This window comes from Strix uralensis, chromosome 27 (assembly GCF_047716275.1).
Source record: "Strix uralensis isolate ZFMK-TIS-50842 chromosome 27, bStrUra1, whole genome shotgun sequence".
In the NCBI taxonomy this organism is placed as follows: domain Eukaryota; kingdom Metazoa; phylum Chordata; class Aves; order Strigiformes; family Strigidae; genus Strix; species Strix uralensis.
The window spans coordinates 3,222,494-3,238,482 of NC_133998.1; the positions used below are offsets into that span (position 1 = coordinate 3,222,494).

The window sequence follows — 15,989 nt, forward strand, 5'->3', positions numbered from 1 at the left end:
ACAGGAGCTCCCCAAACGCTTATCAAAGCACCTGATTTTAAAAATGAAATTTTTTAGTTACCAGCTTTATTCTCACCTATTGAGTTTTGGAATAGATCAGTCAACTTTTGGATTACTTTTTTTCTCCCCTAAATATTCAGAGAAGCTGTTTTCCCAAATGAAAGAGCTGCTTTTTTTTTTTTTTAACCAAACCTTGAAAGCACAGAGGAAGAAAATGCAAATATTTTCATCCACAGTTTTTGTAGATGAAAAGTTTTTTTTCCCTTGCTGCTGTCTTCGGCAGCCCTGTACTGAGCTTACTTGAAAACCTGGGTCTTATTTAAAAAGCTCAGATGGGAACTGTTTTGAAAATCAATCTAATACTTACAGACTTTTCTTTGATTTCTCAGGAGTAAAGCCAAGTCAGCTTGCTGCAGGGAAGGAAGAAAACTCGGGATGATCTTGTGTCTCTGGACTTTTTTTTTTTAACCTGTTCTAAGTTGATGCCTCTAGATGCTGCACGCACTCAAAAAGGTGAGTTTTGACTCATCTTTATGCTTGATCCCGCATAAACATGTTTGGTTTTTATAGGTAGCAAGGAGCAAGCACAACAGCAATGCTCCTGCTGGTCTGTACAAACCCATTAGTTGCTGGGATGGAGCTGGCTGGCTGTTAATTCACAACTAAAAGGTGCAGCATTCCCCTTGACAGCGCATGTAAACACCACAGCGCTCCCAGATTTCCCATCCAGAGGGGAACGTGGGCCAAGCTGGCTGGGGGGGGGCCCTCACCCTCCTTCTCTCCTACTTTCCATTTCCCTGGACCTAGTGTCATGTTAATTTTTGCACTCCCAAGGTTTGTCTTGGCACGTGGCTCAAAGAGCAGGGAGGCCCAGAAGCTGAGCAAAGTGATTCTTTATGTAAACGAGTGCTGATTATAATTACGCTGCTATAATTACTGCTAAGCAAATAAACACTAAAGGGCAGCAGCATCCCCAAGGCACGCAGGGTTTATGCAACCTCTGCAAAACCCCAGGAGCAGCAGATCGTGTGCGTTACCCCCGGGGGCTCACAGAAAAGGGGACAGACTGGGAGCAAATGCTTAATTTTACATCGTCCTGCTCTGGGCGAGCTGGGGTGACACGGGAGCTGCCTGAGGAGATATGGGGAATTGGGAAAGCGAAGCATCTCTGTTTTGCACAGTGAGGACACCTTTCTGCTAGGCAAAAGTCCTCTTCGCTCTTTTTCTGGGCTGTTTGGATCTGAGCAGATCTGCTGGGGGATCTCTGATCCTGATGGTGGAGCAGGCAGCGAGTTTCTCATCTCTGCCCTTCCCCTGCAAGGTTGCCAGGGATGGTCCAGCAGGAAGACAGGGCATCGCTGAGGGATGCGGAACAGGGCCTGGCCCCTCGCCTGCACGTAGCCAGGTGGAGCAGCCCAGCCTGGCGCCCACCCAAGCCCCCCCTCCGGCAGCATGGCCTCGCCGACGAAGGCCAGACCTTCATACCTTAGCGAGAGACGCGGCTTTCACACTCATTTACTCTTTTAAGAGTAAGCACTGGCTGTCTCACGCCTGGCACTGTGTTGGCGCTTGTTCTCCACCATTTTGTGTGCTTTAAAAGTGGGCAGCACCCAGCAAAGCCACATTTTGGGAGTGACTGCAGTGTATATAAAACAATTCCCCCCTCCAGAGACATTCCCCATGAGCTTTCCTGATGCCCCTATGACATGGTGGGGGTTAACACCAAGTCCAGGCAGGATTGTGGACCCAGGTGTGGGGGATAGGAGGCCTGGAAGGGCAGAGATCTGTCTCTAACTGTCCCCAGGATGCTGAGGTGGGGAAGGGGTCTGCAGGGAGAGATCTGGGGAGCCAAAGGAGGCTGGATGATGATGGGGGACAGGGAGGGGAGTTGGGCAGAGCTGGGGAGGGCAGGGAGCCCCCTGAGCCGTCAGAGGGGGATGTGACCTGGAGAAGGGGGATGCAGCAGGGCTTGCTGGAGATGCTGCTCTTCTATCTTCCTAAACCTGTTTTTTTTTCCAGCCAGGCTGGGACAACGCTGTGCCAGAGGCCAAGAGAAAGGCTGGAGCGAAGCCGGGGAATGCTCGCTGCAGTGGGACAGCCTGAGTGCAGGTACTGCTGTGGGGAGCATGTTGGGGCCAGGCTGTCTGCGGGGGGGCACGCAGAGGAACCCGTGGAGGGGAAAGGGCCCATGTCTGGAGTTCATATATCACATGGCCTTACCCCAAAGCAGCTAGGCTTTTGCCTAGAAAAGCTGTTTCTATCTCCCTAGTGACTGGGAGCCATCCTCCGGGTTTATACACAGCCAACTAGTGCCCATCTACACCAGAGCAAAGGTTCATCTTTAGCCTAAATCACCCCCCTCTCTCTCCGCAGTCTCCCCTGCCTGCAAGGGTGCTTACAGCGCTCCGTCCTACCTCCTCAGTCCTTGGTTTCCAGGCTAAAAAGCCAGCTCCCATAGTCCTTGCCTGCAAGCTGGATACACTGTTTCTTCTGACTCCCAGTTCCTCTTCATCCATCCATCCATCCATCCATCCATCCATCCATCCATCCATCCATCCCAGTTTCCCCATATTTTTCTTGAGCACGAGTGACCACAACTGTTCAACCTGAGCCTTCCCAAGGACTCAGTCCCAGCTCTCCTACTGCTCTTTTCTCCTGAACAAGCCTGTACCTGCCGCAGCCTACGATCCTCCCTGCCTGCACACCTGCTCCATCGGCACGTGGGACCGGCTGCTGGAGATGGGAAGCGGCCGGCCCCACGCAAGAGACATGTTGGCAGAGCTGGGAACATCTAACTGCACCCTGAGTGACAGTCCAGTGCTCTGAGCTGCTGTTACACCTCCATTCACTGCCTGCTGTGATTGCTTCCAGCCTTCGAACAGCGTTTCAGACAGCTGTTTGGTGGAAAATAGTTTCTTTTCCTCCTGGATTGCTGTGAATGCACCACATCGTAATTAAAAGCCAGTGAGTTGTGGGTACTGGAATCAGCACAGGCGTTTGCAGCCTGGCGGGCTGCTCGCCGGCTGGAGGCACGGCATTCGCACGAGGCTTCTGCTCTGCTTTATTTCACATGGCTTTCTGTAATAAAATCAGACTTCTAGTGCTAGCAAACCATCTGCTGCTTCCCAAAGGTCTGCAGGGGCATTAACTCCCTGTTTTACCCTCTGCAAAACCCCTGCTGTAGTCCTGGATGGTTTTGTCGTGGAGGGTTTGAGTCCTTCAGCTCTGTAGCTAAAGGAGTCCTGACTTTCACAGGTCAGAGTAGCTCCAGAGCCCTGGGGAGACACTCGGGTGGGAGGAGGTTTGAGCCCTGGGAGGGGAAAAGGGGAAAATCATCAACAGGGAGGAAACATCTCCCTCCATCCCCTCTCCCCGCTGGCTTTGCTGCACTGCTGAGGCTCTCTGTTTCTCTCCAGGCTTCCCCCCACTTTGCTGCTGAGGAGCTGTCTCCAAGTGACAACGGTGAGCGGATTAATTAATCTGCCTGTCAGCCCTTGGCAGCAAGACACTCTGCCACGCCAACTCTAATTAAACCGAACAAACCTACCTTTATCTTCAAACCTCGCCGCAGGCTGGGATAAGGCTGGAGGCCGCTGGGAGCTGAACTCAGGCAGCTTCATCACACCCAAGAGCCTGGCACCCACCCCTGCTTCTCGCTGAGCGTGGAGGGGCTGGGGAACATGTATCTCAGGTGTGCCGCCCTGAAAGGCAGGTCAGGAAAGGGAAGGGGGTGGGCTGGGGTGCTCCAACCCCTCTGATGACATCAGACCTCATGGGGGCTCTCAGCCCTCTGGCAGATTTGATGCTGAATATCTTGCCTATGTCTTATGCCCAAGGCAGGGATTTTTCCACTTCAGTCTCCACTCTTTCTAGCAAACCCTCGGATGGGCTCAGGGCATTGCTTGTCAGGGACTGCTCGTGGTCTGTCAGAATGGTCCTGAGTGAAACCTGGCACCTGTTGATGCTCCAAACAGCTGGAAGACGATATTTAAATCAGAAACACATGTAAAAAAATGCAGAGAGGAGACAACCCGCTGGGAGGGCACATGCTGTGCAGGTGCAGCTGCTCACACTGGGGGTGACCCTGCCTGTCTGTGCCCTGGGCCACCAGCCCCAGTTTTCCTGCAGCACGGCCCCTGGGCTGCGGGGAGTTGCTCGCCTTGCATTTCTGTTTCTCCTGGCAGAGGACGACTGATCTTACTTAGCTGAGGAAGGCTGATAAGAGCATTATCTGGAGGTATGGCCAGGATGAAGCAGTTGTTTGCAAGGCAATAGCCTTCTCCCACTTCCCTAACAACGGGGAAAGGCAAGGCTTAGCTAGAGTGGGTGTTACACAAATCCATGTACACACGGGCCTTCAGCCGCTGTTTTACCTGGGTGAGCATCCTTCACAAAACGTGCTGGTGGTCCCGTCCTTCCAGGGGTTTTTTTTTCTAGCTACGTAGTTTGGGGAACTTTAATTGCTCTATGATTAAGTGACTTTTAATTTCCCTCTTGTCAAATGTAATCCCATTTGCTCCTTCTTCTTTTCCTTTCTTTCTTTTTCTTTCCTCCTCCTGGAAATTAAATTAACATTCCATCTAATTACTCAGCCACTTCTCTAATTGCTGAGGGGACTGTGGTTGTTGTGCTCATTTAATTAATTGAGACCCGCAATGTTTAATGCAGAAGAGGATTTATTGGCTGTGGAGCTGGTGTGCAGGGCTCGTCTGGCAGGAGCAGCGTGCTCTGCAGAGAGGGAGGTAGATGCCAGCCCAGAGGGCTAGGAAAGGCTGGATCCGAAATCCCTTTTTTGGAGTATAAATATGAAGCAAATCGCTTTCCCTGTTGGTTCAGTTGCCTTTCTGGGTGTGTCCTTTTTAATGGTATTTTAAAACAAATCATGTCCAGACACCTTCCTACATTCAGGAGAGATTTGCCCTCTGAAGGTGACCCTTGGGATGCTCGTCTGTCCCTGCTGCGGCACCAGCAGCCCCCACACACCGCTGACCATCTCGCGGCACCAGCAGCGATGGCCAAAGGCGGAGGAGCAGGAGCAGGACAGACTGGCCCGTGTGCCAGGATCCTGTGCCAGGATCGGGAAGCGGAGGGCTGGCCACACGTTGAGGTTTGTAGGCCCTGGGGGAAGACTCTGCTGGGAACAGAGGCACATTCAGGAAGGGAGATAACAGGCTTCTGCTGTGTTTGTCCTGGGGGCAGGTTGCTTTGGCTGTGGTCTGTGCAGGGGATTTAAGCAAATCCATTGTATTTTGCATTGCTGTTGACTTGGAGCACGCGTGCAGCCTGCTCCTGTGTCTCTGCTAAGCGCAGGCAGGATCTCAGGATCTCCCAACTTTGCTTTTACACTTGAGGGTTCTTTAAATGCCTGCACCTCAGCTGCTAGAGACCTGCCTCAGGTCACTGAGTGTCACAGCCAGGACATGGCTCAGTTCAGCTCAAAGGCTGGGTTGTTCCTCTGTCACAATGCACAGGGTCCTTCTCTCTGGCTGCTTCACATCTCTTTGGGGCAAAACCTGCCTCAGCACGTGCAGTGCAAGGCTCTGCTCTAAGCTGGTGCTTCCATATGTCACCATAATATCAATACTTAAAAAAACCCCTAAGCCAGCCAACTGATCTGAATGTTTTATTTGCAGACCTGCCAGGCATCTGTAAATTCCAGGCATCCCCATTTCCGTGGCAGGGGATTTTATAAGAGGCAGAACAGCTTTGAAGTGAACCCCCTCTGCCCCAGCAGCTCTCCCAGCACCGGCAGCAGAGTCGAAAGCCTGACTCTGCAGGCAGCTCCAGCTGCAAACCCTCAGCCAGAGCTGGAGCCGCACAGCAGGTCCGTAATGCGGGATGGCCGCACGTTGAGACCAGCTACGTGCCTTTTAAAGGATTATACCCGGCTGGAATGTAACAGGGAGGGAGGGAAGAGTGAGCAGTGCTCCTGGGCTGAGCCCTCCCGGGCACGGCCACCAGCCCCCAGGGGCAGGTGAGTCCTTCACGTGCTGCTTTGCCAGGAGGAATTGAACCAGTTCCCCAACACCCTCTCTTAGCGCTGGAGCATGGATGTGGCCTGACAAGCTGCCAGGGCTGAGCCACAGGGTCCCCACGAGGATCTGTACTAAGGACGTGGATGGATGTTGAATCTCTCTGGACCTGCAGCTCCCAACCTGAGCTCCCCAAACACCTCAGCTGGGCTGAGGGTGGTACAGAGGCGACTGCCTGCACAAGGGATGTTGCCCAGGCATTTGGCAAAAGCAACTCTGCAGCAGAAGCGTTGGCTGGAGGGAGGCAACTCTTTGGTCTGCGCTGTGGCAGGACCTGAATGTTGGAGCATGTTTCTATGATGCTTTCCTGACCTGCGTGAGGAGCCCTGCTCCAAACCAAGCTCTCTCCCTCCTACCACCAGCCACACACCAGCACCATGGCTCCTGGTCACTGTTTCCAGTGAGCGGGACCTCTCCCTAGTCTTCGATTCTCAAAAATATGTGACTTTTCCCAAAGGAGCCCAGTCATCTCTTTCTATGTATGGCTAAATGGTCAGTCAGGCGCTGGCAGCAGCTCCCTGCTTTGGCATTTCTTTACAAGCAAGCACAAAGCAACAGCTTTGGTATGAGATTTCTTTGCAAGGAGATAACAGTCCTGGAGCAACTCCTCACACTTTCTGTAACAGATCCCTCCTCTCTAGTGTTTGTCTCGTTGTCAGTGACTGGGCTGTCTGATCAGGACTTGGGTTATTGCTATGGAAACGGGAGGAAGCAGGACCCAGAGCACCTCCTGGGCTGGTTTGACTGTCTTGGGTGAGGCTCAGGCTGGATGCTGCTCTTTGAGACGTTTCCCATTAGGCTGGTGAGAGTGATACTAACGCAGTCCTCCTTGGCGGGCGCGTGTTGTGGAGATTAGGCTTTGTGTTCGACAGCGTTGAGGGCATTAGATAAATCCGTCCATGAGAGCAGCCCCTCCTCTGCTTTCCCTGGGCAGTGCCAGGACAATGTCCTTACACTGCTCCCTGTGCCACCAACACTGATCCTGTTGCAGACCCAATTCTGGTTCACGGTGGTTGACTTGCAGCCCCCAAGCCCGTGACTGCAGGTGGGTCTACGAGGCTGAGGTCTGAGGCTGCTGGTGTCCAAAGAGATATTATCTAAAGCCCTTCCTCTCCCCTGGATGTGCCTGTGGGTCACAGACCTGTCCTCTCTGCCTCTGGTTTGCTGTGGTTCCAGCACCAGAGATGAAGCTGCAAGACCAGATCCCCAGGATCCCCGTGGCTGTGGGTGGCTGGTGGCACAACAAGGACTGTTCCCAGTGGGGGACCTCCAGCGAGGAGCCCATGTGCAGCTGGGTCATTTCTTGTGGCAGTGCGTCGGCTGCTGAACCTCTGAGCATCCCTGTTCTGCCAGGGTGGGCGATGAAACGAGTTTGCTTGCGGTACCCGGTGCCCTGAGGCGTGCCGGCTGGACAGCTCAGTGTGTTCCAGAGCCAGGCACCTCTGGCTGCCCGCGGTTATTTTGGAAGAGTCCTCGGGAAGGCAGGCTCTGCTCTGTATCCCAAGGATCACGCTCCTTGTGCATCAGCGTTCATCTCCTTCCCTTCCCAGACAAATACAGCTCCAAGACGAGTATCACTTGCCTCTGAGAAAATGAAGGCAATTTGACTACAGGGCTTAAATCCGGTGTAAAATGTACAAGGATCTGACTGCTGATGGGGAACATCTGGTCTGTGACCTTCACGCCCGAGGAGGTGTGAAACAACTCTTTGGAGATAGCTCAGCAGCAGGCAGGATGCTTTATAGTGGCTCATTATTGCTCCGGAGCGGAGCCCTGGGCAAGGTCCCGGAGACCTCTGGGGATTGCTGGGGGCTGCCCGCTGTGGCTCGGCAGCAGTCGAGGCAGTCCAAGTTCAGGTGGAATGGGGAGAAATGCAGGCGTCTGGGGCAGCGCTGCTGCCAGGCACCGAGACAGACCCCACGGGAGCACCGGCGACGTAACGGCACTTCTCTTCTTGCTTCACTTCTCAGCAACCCTGCTCAGCCCCTGAGGAGCGACCCACATGGCTGGTGTCCCCCAACAGCTCTGTGTCCTGGCCCCTTCCAAGTGTCCCATCGGGCCCATGTTACAGGGAGAAGGTGAGGGACACTCAGAGTCCGTGCTGCTGGAAACCACATCTGTCCTTCTGTCTGCCCGTCGCTGCCCAGCCCGCGGCTGCAACTCGTTTGGGAACGTGGTTTATTGCAAGTCAAACTTTTAATCTGTTAATAATCTGACATTTACTCAAACAAAGGAGGTAGATATGGAAAAAGGCAAAGCCACCGCTCTTCTGCTGCACAGCATGTGCCCAAAGCAAGAGGAAAAAGGGCTCATAAAAATATGATTAGATTTACTCTGCCTCATTTCAAACCAGAGCATGCTCATAATTCACGGTGACAGAGGAGGGTTCACCAGGCGGAGACCCCACTGATAGACGTTTCAGTAACCACTTTCAATTAGGAATTTCTTGGCAGGTTCCCAACTTTGTGTCAAACTCTTCTGGGCTGCGTTTTGGCCGGGTCAGCTTCATATGTGTAATTGAGTCCCTGCTGAGCAGGGTTGCCTTTGCTCAGGGAAGAGGTGGAGAACTGTCCCTGACAGCCTGCGAAGGAGGAGCATTTCACACCCGGAATAGAAAACTGCCTTCTAGCTGAATTGTTCCATTTAAAAAAAAAAAATATTTTTTTTTTGAAACTACCGGATTTGGGTTTAAAATAAAATAGTTTTTCAACATGTACGCCAAATGAAAAAATAGGATTAATCCAAGGTGTCCCTCTCCCACCTCTGCAGACCAAGCTCTCCTTGGGCTGGTGTGGCCAAGGTGAGGCAGCTCGAGCGCAGGGACTGGCACAACCGCTGCATCGTGCCGTCTCTCCCGGCACCGCGGGAGCACTGGGCAGCCCGTGGCTCCCCCAGCTCTTACTCCCGGCAGGCTGGGCTGTGGCTGAGCTGGAGCAGCCTCTCGCCTTAGCTCTGCTTCAGCATCCGCTGAAAAATTTTAAAGCGTGTTTTATGGCAGGCAGATCTGGCCTGAAGCCTTTTTCCCTCCCCGGAGATTTCAATGAGAAAGTCATTATTTTGCTGATTTTTGTTGACACTCTGTGTAAGAGTTGCCATGGCTCTCGCCCGGCACACCTCTCCTGGCCGGGAAGTCGGGGGACTGGGACGGGGAAGGCGCAAGGCTGCTGCCATCGCCGGCCAGGGCCAGGTGGGGACACGGGGTGCCCAGGGACCTACCGGGGTGCAGACACCTCCGCAGCCGTGCCCAGTCCCCAGCACCATGGGCAAGACGCGTTCCCCATGTTCCTGTTTCACCCCTCTCTTGCTGTGAAGCATTTTGCCATTGCCCAAGCTGTTTCACACCATTTTACCACAAGTCCCGCATTTTTTTTCCATATCTTTTCCCAGACAGGACTCTGGGTATCCTGAGCATGCTGAAGTTTCACAGCCCATTAGGAGAAGGGAACGATGTCCCCACCGGCCGGGTTCACCCCTCTGGGCTGCAGAGAGTGAATTATGAGCAGGCTGGGAGCGGGGCTGCAGCCTCCAGTGAGGACGGGACGACTCGGGATGCAGCCAGCGATGCTGCGATGCTGGATCCCGACCTCAGGTTGCTACCGCTCTGTGGCTGCCTGGCCCGGGGGACCATCGCTGCGGAGCCAGGGTGGGTGTTTGCTGCTCTCAGAGGGACCTTTCTCCTCATACGGGGTCTGTGGCCCACAGGGCAGCCCCTAAACCCCCCTCTGCCCCTGGCACTGCTTAGCACCCTCCTTAATTAATTTTGCAGACTACACAGCCGGTTTTGATGAAAAACATCCCACAAAAAGCCAATGAGCAGTCACCGAGCAACACTGCGGCCTCTTTTAATGATATTTTCTTTGTGGTTTTGGTTTGGAATATCTTTCTCTTAAATGAAGAAAGAAGTCCCCCTCTTGGACTGAAATTATTTGACTTTATCCCTTCATTTTCTTGCATTCCTAAATGCTCAGCTCCAGTACCTAGGACTCAGTCAGGGTTTTAAATTGGCCGTAGCAGGGCTAGGATGCTGCTGACCTCTTTACCTGTTTCCTTCCTACCATCTTCTGCACCATCCTTGCTTGTGCCACCACTGATGCATCCGCATCCCCAATTCCTTTTCCACATGGCATCTGGGTTTGGCAATGCCCAGCTCGCCTCGCCTGTGGCTGTTTGCAGCAAGCATGGGAGAACCACTGCTGTAGGCAAGAAGGATTTGTCCCTTGTCGAGCTGGGACGTGGCATTCATGTTCACCAGCGCTTTCACCAGGTGTAATCTTACAGTCGCATCCTCTGCGGAAGGTGTTTTATCCAGCACGATATCTAAGAGCCCGCCCCAGGCACAGTCCTTCCCTGGACCATTCCAGCTCCTTCCAGTATGGTTGTATTTTATCTGTGGAGCTCCATAAAGATTTTGTTCCATCATCCTGGAATTTTTATGACTCCTTTGTGTGTATATAATGCGATTGCCCTGGAACAGAGAGAAATTAATCATCGTTCCTTTGTTAGCTTTCAGGAATTTTTAATGTCTATGTTTTTGTTCTTCTGTCATGTCCAAATGTGGGGTCCATGGGCTAGTTGACATTTAAAATGACTTAATTGCTTAGATTTTCCCCCTCAGTGTTTACCGACACTTGTTCGTAGTATTTTGTGTGTGACTTTATGTACCATGTATTTTCTGGCTCGTTCCCATTTTTCACTTCATCCCAGTGGTTCACAACATCTCCTCTTGCTATAGACCACACCTCTGAACTCCATCATCTGCCAGCGGGTCGATGGGGCCAGCGAGACTGAGAGAGGTGGCCTAGAGCAACCTCCCCCTGCAGCGCATCCCTCCCTGTGTCAGATGATGCGGGATCCAGGGCTGTTAATGGCTTTTTTAAGATGTCTGCCTAAGGAAGACATCCGAGGTGTCGTGTCTCAGGTACCCGTTCTCCGGCCAGGCTCTAGGTGCCACACGGAGTCAGGGTGAGGTGCCCGTGGTGTCTGGTAGCCGCCAGTTTCGTCCCCAAGCCTGGGAGCAGGCTCACTCAGGAGCTCTCCTCTGCCAAATCTCTAATTTGGGGGGATTACTGCCTTTTTCACAAATCTCCATCCTTTGCAGTGGGCAGACTGGCTGGGTGCTGCTCCTGCCTGTGCCTCCCCCCACTCCTGCATGAAGGTCTGCTCTGGGTAACCCTGCTCGGTGCGTCCCAGGTCTGTGCTGGGAAGGTGTGTGGGACAGGCACAACCTCCTCCATGAGCCAGAGGCTCCCAGTTACTGTCTGGATTTCACTGCCCCGTGATTTTAGGCAGAAAGTGCTGGTACCAACCCTGTTAGATACAGCAGGGTGAGGTGTGGGGACAGGCAGGCGCTGCAGACAGACTGACATTTGGGCTTTTAGTAAACACTGCAGGATAGATGGGAGCTATGTATCACTAACCATATTACACACGTCATTAGGAAAATGTTAGTTGAAACAAAAGATGCAAATTGTACCAGGCTGTGCTTCCTGAGCACTCTGCAAAGCCTCTGCAACATCATGTGCTTTTGCTGTGGCTCTGTAATGGCTTCGACGCTTTCTTGGGCACGTTTGCTCCTGCTCCATTGAGGCTGTTTTGCATTAAATTGTTTGTTTAGCAGCTACTGGGTTTTTGGCAGGACAGCTGTTGCCTTCTGCGGGCTGCGGAGCAGGAGGGTGTCATGAAATGCTGCTTTGCAGAGCAGCCAGGAACGTCAAGGTGAACCCTCCTCATTTCAGAGAGAAGCGTGACAGCACCCATCGCTGCTGCCGCCCCGCCGGACCCACCATCTCGCAGCACCCTGTGGGCTCGGGCCGGGTGGTCTTTGTGGTGGGGGCACCTCTGGGGCTCCCGCCGGGGCTGTGGGGACCTGGGGCAGCTGTGGGCCAGGCTCCATAGACCCCTCCTGGGAATGTCTCCTGATGGGACAAGGTCACCCAGATCCCAGACCCGCAGCAAAACCCTCCAGACCCCGATGTGCGCTAACGAAAACAGTCCCAGCATATTAATACTTGCAAAAACAAACACTAGGAAGAGAGAAGGAATGAGCCAGCCATTCAGGGAGCGCTAAGCCTCTCCTCTCTAGATCTCCGATCCCTCCGTGTCCTATGGCCGTTGCCTCCCTGCACACCCCACGCTAAGAGCAGCTTCTGCAAATGTCTTCAGCTGTGCCCTAGCCGGTCTGTCCCAGCACAGCTTGCTTTTGAAGGGGCATCTACACGCCTCTTAAAACCAGCTTTGCCTCTTTTTTCTGGTCTCTTCAGCATGGCCAGCACTCACATTGCAACACAACATCCTGATTTCCAACAGGGTGAAGCTCTGCTTGGATGGGGAGCGCAGAGAGGAGCCGCAACCAAGGGAGACATGGCACAGCAACAGGAGATGCTGCAGGATCAGCAGCTCAATGTGCCTCCTGGGGCCTTGCAAGGGTTCTCACCTCTCCTTCTCAATTTTATTTTATTTTTTTTTAATTTTAGGAGAAGCCAGTAACTGATTTTAGGTGGTTCCTGAGTCCAGCAAGTACAATCAGACTAATGTCACAGCCCGTAGCAGCTGGAAGAGGTTAGCCCTGGCGTGCACGTTAGTGTTGTCTTCCTCCACGCTTAGGAAGAGGAGGTGACACAAACGAGCTGTATTCACCCGCTGGCCCTCGCATCGTTCCTGGTACTGGCTCCTGCGGAGAGACACTTCTGAGGGTGTCCCTGGGTGTGCAATTCGCTGTGGGACTGGCGTGGCAGGTCCAGACCAACAGCAGCGGCGGCAGGGGAGGGAGTGAAGGAAATCCCAACACCCACGGTAGAGAAAGCAGCCGGTGAGCAGCGCAAAAAGCTGTGCCCTGTAGCCCATCCTTCATCCTAAGGTAACGCTTTGACAGAGTTTCCTGCTGAACTGGGTGGGCATTCCGGGGCTGGTGGAGTGGTGGAGGTCAGAAAGGACATCTGGAGGTGATGGATCCAAACTCCTGTGCAGGGCAGGGCCTCGCTTAGGTTGCTCAGGGCCTTACCCTGAGGAGTTTGGACCATCTCCACAATCTCCCAGCCTCTCCCGGAACCAGCCGGGAAAGTGAGGCTGCCTAAGGGCGAGTTAGCCCTGCCTCCAGCGGCTGCCTGGTCCCTAAGAGACACCTGGGGATGGAGGGGGTCCAGGTGCAAGGCTGCCTGCCCGCAGCTCTGCCTGCTGCTGAGGATGAAGGACCTGCTCCCCGAGGGCCGAGCAGGCAGGAGTCGGGGGTTTCAGCCCCTCCGCGCAGGAGCCTGCTGGGTGAAAGCCAGCACTGAGCGTATGCCCAGCACAAGCCACCAGCGCAGCACAGCACAGCGCAGGGGTGATGGGGAGCACTGGGAGGCTACCTCCACCCCAGTTTGCATCTGCACATTTAAGGGTGTTTAAAGGGTATTTAACGGTGTTTAGGTGCGTTTAAGAGCTCACCCTTCTCCCTGGGACTAGAACAGGCAAGGGAGCCCACATGCTCCTCCAGCAGAGTGGCCCCAACGCTGCCCTGAGGTGGGAGGCACAGCTGGAGGTGGAGGGGACCCACAGTCTCCCTGCCTGCCACCCCGGGGTGCCCCTGGGTGCCACCGCTCGGGATTTGCTGAAGGAGGAGTAGCTGCGTGTAGTGAGTTGTGAGCATTCTCAGCAGCCAGCGGTGCGAGAGCAGCCCTCTGCTCACCAGGCTGCGTCGGGGACAAGCCACCACGCTGATGTGCACCCGCCCCACGTCCTGCTCAGACACCCCTGGCGCTGGTGCCATCGGGCAGCATCCTGGGCTGGGGAGATGAAGGCCTTTGTGCAACAGTATCCCTCCGGATCTGCACTGGAGATGTGTGGGGGAGGCCTGAAAATGCCTTCGAGCCCCAGCCCTGCAAGAGGGGTCCTGGAGGCGCACAGCTGGATGAAAGCAGACACATCTGGGTTGTATTCCCCGGTCGGTTCTGGCCCCGCTGCTGGGGCTGGGCTCCCTCCTCCCTGCTCCGGGCTGCTCTGTCCCCCCCCGCTGTGGCCAGAGGACTTTTGGAGGCAGAGGTGGGCTCTCTGCCCCTCATATATACGGAGCCACCGCTGCGGCCCCAGGTGTCATGGCCAGAAGATTTCTGTGGTGCTGTTTCACCCCATTTTGAACGGGTTTTTTTTCCTCTTTGTTGGTTCAATCCGAACGTGGCTCATGTGCTCGCAGCCCTCACTGCTTGTTGCCCAGAGCACGGGCACTGCTCAACACGCCGCTCTCCTCCTCGGGCAGCGGGCAGAGCCAGCAGCTCCCATACAGGCTGGGTCCAGCCCAAAACCATCCCACGGGGTGGGGGGGGATGTTCCTCCTTCTCCGCTCCGCTCTGGGTCAGACCTGCCACCCCCAGCACAGGACCCGCCATCCCCAGCAGACAGTGACAGTTTAGTTTAGCTTTAAACCCCAAACCCAAGCAAGTCTCCCCCGTCCAAGCTACCTCCCCACCTGTCAGTCAATCAGCTTTACTTGTTGTTTGCTTCATGGTGCTTTTCCACAAATACCAGTATAAACAGGATTTCTCTTTGCAGTTTTCCAATCGGACCCCTTCTAATTTGGAATCTTTGTTTGTTTGTTTGTTCTGTGGAATTTGTAATGGTTTCCAGGAAAGCTGAAACCTTTCCAGCCCGCAGCGAGGTGCCTGGGGTGCCCCAGCTGGGACGCACGTGCCTGCCTCCCCCGGCACCCCGGCCGGCACACGCCGCCTGCCCCGACCTGCACCCCTCCGACTTACACAAGAGCAAACGGAAAACACGGATCACGTTTCTTCTAAAACCTGCACAAAACAAACCCGATGCCACTTTTGGCGAGCTGGAGAAAGGGAGGGTTTAAGTGAATTGTTTCTGTACAGTGGAAAGAAATCATTAAGCCGAGCTTTGCAGCGATGTCTGTCTGCACCTATTGCCGGTTTCTCACATCAGAAAGCTTCACCCAGCTCTAAATCTGGGACTAGAGCATCCGCCGATGCTTGCAAAGAGGCTACAACAAGAGAGCACAGAGAGGTAGGGGCTGTCTGTACCCACAAGCTGGCTGTTAACTCTGAAGACTAATGATGTCAGGGCAAACAGCATCAAGAACTATCTTGTTTCTAACAAAGCCTACAAGAAAGATGATACTTTCCCTTTCTTTTTGTAAACTAAAGTGCCTTTCTGTGGTCAGCCCCGCAGTGACTGCCATTACCCACCTGCAAGGAGCCAGGGGAGCGATGGGGATACTTAAATCAGTCCCGCCAGCCCCGTGGTGAGGTTATGGGGATGAATGAAGCTGGGGACGTGTCTGTCCCGTTAGGAGACAGCTGACAAGTGGAAGAGATGAAGCAGAGGGATGTCCCGGCTCTTTCAAGCAGCCCCACCAAGGCCCCGAGGTGCACAAGCATCAGCTGTGGGGCTGCCGTGGCCCTTCCCACCAAGGGGTTCAGTCCCCCCCAGACAGGGCCAACCCAGGGCAGCCGGAACAGCCTCTCTGATCTTGACTCCCTCAGACAGCAGCACTTCAAGCGTGCGGAGTCCCAAATTTGCCTTAAATTAGAAGTTGTTTCTTGTGGGATTTAAATTCCTTGACATTGCTCTCTGTATAGCTGACCTGGATTTATTTATTATTAGAAATAACTTCTCCCAACTTTGCCATATTAGAGCATCGCTGCAGCCGAGGCCGGTGACAGGAGCTTGGAGCTGGGATGTTTGTCACCCCGGTCCCTCATTGTCCCCAACCCTGTCCGAGCCCTGCGTGGCCAGGACGGATTGTGGGGATCCCTCAAGGCTGGGAAAGCCCATCATCGCCAGGCAGCAACAAACTGTTCCTTTCTCTTCTGCAAACCAAGAAGCTGCCAGAGAAAAGAAACCTTTGGGATGAGATGAAGTGATGCAACTGAAAAAATACTTTGCCCATGAAGAGCATTAGTTTTTAACTGATAAAGTGGAAATTAATACAAATCTTTTGGGGAATGTGATGCGCTCCTGGGG

At 53.8% G+C, this 15,989-nt stretch overlaps 1 long non-coding RNA gene across 2 annotated transcripts; it reads left to right on the forward strand.

Annotated features, from left to right (window-relative positions):
• The first annotated feature begins 377 nt into the window (after window positions 1-377).
• Window positions 378-15,908, forward strand: LOC141935350 (uncharacterized). 2 transcript variants are annotated; one of them, XR_012626547.1, is made up of 4 exons: window positions 378-513; window positions 2,024-2,109; window positions 12,506-12,888; window positions 14,634-15,908. It is a non-coding gene; the product is annotated as an uncharacterized LOC141935350 (long non-coding RNA). The 2 variants fall into 2 exon arrangements; XR_012626546.1 differs by having other exon boundaries at window positions 404-513; window positions 2,020-2,109.
• The last annotated feature ends 81 nt before the right edge of the window (window positions 15,909-15,989 follow it).